The sequence below is a fragment of the Zonotrichia leucophrys genome, chromosome 4 (assembly GCF_028769735.1).
Source record: "Zonotrichia leucophrys gambelii isolate GWCS_2022_RI chromosome 4, RI_Zleu_2.0, whole genome shotgun sequence".
NCBI lineage: Eukaryota > Metazoa > Chordata > Aves > Passeriformes > Passerellidae > Zonotrichia > Zonotrichia leucophrys.
This window is the reverse complement of record NC_088173.1, coordinates 47,673,771-47,678,129: the sequence shown is the minus strand read 5'-3', so window position 1 is coordinate 47,678,129 and position 4,359 is coordinate 47,673,771. Positions and strand designations below refer to the sequence as shown.

At 36.0% G+C, this 4,359-nt stretch overlaps 1 long non-coding RNA gene across 1 annotated transcript; it reads left to right on the top strand.

The window, feature by feature from the left end:
* The first annotated feature begins 380 nt into the window (after nucleotides 1-380).
* On the top strand, nucleotides 381-3,810 carry LOC135447445 (uncharacterized). The gene is made up of 3 exons (XR_010440132.1): nucleotides 381-782; nucleotides 2,077-2,235; nucleotides 3,707-3,810. It is a non-coding gene; the product is annotated as an uncharacterized LOC135447445 (long non-coding RNA).
* The last annotated feature ends 549 nt before the right edge of the window (nucleotides 3,811-4,359 follow it).

The window sequence follows — 4,359 nt, the reverse complement described above, 5'->3', positions numbered from 1 at the left end:
TGCAGCTCTCCCAAAACCCTCTGATTTTGTGGATTTCCACATCACTGACATATTTTATGAAAATCTCTTTGCCAGGATTTTTCTCCTGAGAACCTGAGAGACCCCAGAAATGAAATGTAAACAATAATTATCTGATGGCTGTGGAATGTGGTTTGGAGGTTGCTTACCAACTGGTGCATCTTTCATTGGTTCCATGTGATTTGTTTTTACTTAATGACCAATCCTAGTCCAGCTGTGTCAGACTCTCTGGTCAGTCACAAGAAGGTCTTTCCAATGTCTTATTTTACTTCTCATTATCCTGCTCAGATTTTGTTAGTAATAAATTCAATTAATATTCATAATTCAAGTCTCTTTTGCCCATGGTGCTATTTGGTGAATGATCTCTTTCCCAGTCCTTAACTCATGAACATTTTATTGTATTTTTTCAAATACAGAGAAGCGATAGAGGCTTTGGAGGGTGCCTGACATCCAGACAGGACAAATCCACCACTGTACATGAAGTTACTGACCTCAAGATGTGCCTCTGAAGCTTTGTAGAGCAGAAGCAGAAACATTGCCGGGGATGATGCCCTAAATTCCAGAGTTCAGCACCTCTGCTGTGAGCAAATAAAACCTGTGGTAAATTCACTGCAAAAATGTTTCTAAACTCCTGGCAAGCCTTATGGCAAAAAAGGATTTTTAACACTGAAATGCAGAGCTTAAGGAAACAGCTGTTGTCTCTGAAGATAGAGGCTGACAAATGGATTGGTGAGACACAGAGTTATCTTCCATTTGGCTTCAAGGTGAGTTCCTCATGCCTTTCGGGTAACACATTTTTAAAATTTTTGTTCTGCATAAAAGCTGATCTAATTTAACAGCCCTTCCAGTAAAAGGCAAAATCCTATTGTCACCCTTCCTTTCCTCAATTTTTCTTTCCTGTTTTTGGCACTGGTATTCTGCCTTTTTCTCTCCTACTGGCTGGGCTACACAGCTGAGCCTGAGTCAGCTCACCTAAGTTATCAGCAGAAGTGAATCACTTCCATGTGAAGCTGATAAGGGAAGCAAAAGTCTTTGCTCTATCAGCACAAGATATTTGCTCTAATTCTTCACACTTTTATTTATTTTCATATAAATATATATGTGTGTATATATAATGTTAAAGTAATTCCCTTATCATATTTACTTATCATTGATCAGTCAGCTTTATCATCACAGAAAAGCTTGTTCCAACACCAAAAGGTTTCTCTGTGTTATTCTTGTCTTCTGCCTTCTGGAGATTGCCATAGTATCAGATAATGTAGCTGAATATCAACATTCCTGCTATTACACACATATTATAAAAGGCCCTTAATTCATCATTCATTAATTTCATTTTTAGTGAAACAGTAGCTGAAACAAAGCTACTTAAGTTAGCTTGCCCCATTAGCCTGGTTTAGTTGGAAATGGGAATTTTATATCACAATTTTTGAATAGTGGGTGGTGATAACAAATACCAGCAGACATGAAATAGAGGAGCAGCCTTTTGTATGAGTTAACACAGAAGTATGAATTCCTGATGATTGGATTTAATTTTGTGTGCCATTAATTGGCACATTATTTTCACAGTGGGCATCACAGAGCACTGAAAATTCAGGCTCAGATGGTCAGACTCCTTTATTCTGTAATACACAGTGTCATTCATCAGCTGTCACATTTAATTGCTGGGTGTTGGTCACTCAGACACACAGTGAACCATAAGAAAGAAACCTGTCAACAAAATCCATCAGGAATGTTATTTTGGGAGAAGAGTTTAAGTGTTGCTGTTATCTGTTAAGTACAACAAGAAATCTTCAGACATAAAGGAGAAGGAAAACATGCAGTTACATACAATGGCCGATTACTGTCACTATTTTAAAATATATGCTTTTATCTCTGTTTTCTTCTCATAAACACTTGTGTAAAACGAACAAAAACACAGGGCTCAACTGGCAAGAAGAGATTTAAAAACTCCACAGACCAGTTTTGCAAATCATTCCATAACGTAGTCAGGGATACTCACGGCTTCTTCAAGAAAATATTGTTCAATATTCTGTGGGCATCAAACCTTCTTTTTTTCAGGGTTTTCAGTGGGAGACACTTGACCATTTAATCTCTATTCCCTACGCATAAAAGGAGTACCAGAAATGCTCAGAGCAGAGAACTGGAATTTCTGGGATAGCAGGACATGAACTGGAGCATGCTTGGTGCTTCCAGGCCAGAAGCATCTATAAACACCAGGTAAATTGTAGAACTGCAAAATTTAAAAATCACATCTTATGCACAAACATTTCACCTCCTTTTTGCTGAAAAAAAAAGTTAGATGTCACAAAGTTATTACCGACATGTAAAAACAAAGTTAGAAAGTGATAATTTTATAAATGACACTTCTTTTCCCCCAGCTGACAAGACTGTTGAGAAGTAGAACTTTCAGGTAGGATGTAAGTAGGCTGTAAATCAGCTCAATTCGTTGTTGAAGGAGCAAATCTGCACAGCAAAATAGTTGAAACCACTGGTTGAAAGTCCTGTAATTTAGTAAACATCATCAGATTTTGTTATTTCCAAAGGGACACATCACACACAGAGACAGAGATGTATTCCTCTCCTCTTATCTCTGTTAAATTATGTGAGCAAGTATCAGTGACATGGCCTCTGTGTCCTCTCTCATTAAAATACAAAAAGGCTGTAGCATAATGGGAAAAAGAGGGGAAAAAAATCTCAGAACCCAAGGAAAATAAGAGACTAAATAACACAGAAGTCTTGCATTGGGATAGTGTCCTAAAATCTCAGTTTACAGAAAGAAATGCAAATTGATTGTTGAGTAATTTTAACAAATTCTAATTGTAAAATAATGTGGAAAAATCATGTGCTGGTCATTCTGAATAGGAAAAATTTCCTCAGTCACCTCTCCACTCCTAGATGGATGCTGATGGAAGTTGGTTGGTGTTAATTTCACATTACTTTGCTGCTCATTGATTAATTTAGGCAATTAATCTAAGGTAGTCATCTAGATTTTCTCTGCAGGCAGTGAAGAGGGAGCAGAGCCCTTAATACACAATGTATCCTATCCTAAAATTTATAACTACAGGAATAACAGAGGCAAACAATAATTATTTTCAGATGGTCACACCTTGGAAAGAGATGCCCAAAAAGGTTTTCTTACCTGTATGACTAAATAAGGGTTTCAAGTTTATACTTAGTAGTATCTTTTACAATTTTTCCAGCTTTGGTGTTTCAACATTCCTCAGAATTATTAGGTATTTACTCAATCCTTTAGGGATGATAAATAGGATGATAAATAGTTCAATGTGCGCATTTTGCTTTTCATACAGGATGGATAGTAAAAGCAGAAAAGAGGAGCTTAGTAAATAAAAAACAAGAATGTTCTGAAAGCTATTACCTGTGCTCCCTTTAAGCCACAGGCAAATCTCTGGAGACTGATTTTCCCCACTAGAATTTAGCCATCAACCATTTAAAACATAAATAGTAAATAGAATGTAATTGTCCCTTGATTTCTGGCCTTCTGACTGGTTTTAATGTTTCCCAATGGTTCAGCCTGAAGATATTTGCATTTTCTATTTTGTTTGTTTTCAAATAAAACCAATTTGTGAAGTCTAAACTTTAGGAAAAGACAGACTTAAGAATATCTTTGCCCATTTTGAATTATCTACATACAGATTTTCACAGTTTTTTTCTTTATTTTTTTTCACAGCCCAACTTTTATTAGTTTCAGTCGGAGCTGCATTTTTGCAAATGAAAACTTTGCTGTGACAAGATAAGCACGGAGAAAATGAGGAACATCTTTCCTCACAAAAGTCTGGTTTAAGTGACTTCCTTTGAATCATACAGTAATCTTGTGACAGATGATGATACAAAATGCATTTTCTAAGCTGGCATTACATTGCCTTAACTGCAGGAATAAAGCCCACTGAAAAAACAGATTGCTGCTTCAGTGTTGGTATAAAACTGGAATTATAAACTTGCATGATGAATTGCTGAGCGGCTCAGAACAAAAGATTTCAGCTAGATCAGAAAGAAAAGGTACTCCCTGAATTTATTATCCAGGTGTTCCACAAAGGTAATGATCTTACAAGAAATATGTTTTGTCAAATAAACAATTTTTGTGCAAAGCACAAATAATTTTAACTACCCAATAATTTTAACTAGCTTAGTCTTTTAAATGCCTCGAGTCCCACATTTTTTTATTTTGTAACTTGAAAAAGTAAGAGGGAATTCTTAATCATATTATGACTAAGCTGACATACATACAACTATTTTCTGGGCATCTTGTTCACTGTCTGAACATAAAAATGCAGGTTAGGATCATATAATTAATGACTTTATTATAGAAAAGAGCCCTGAGAT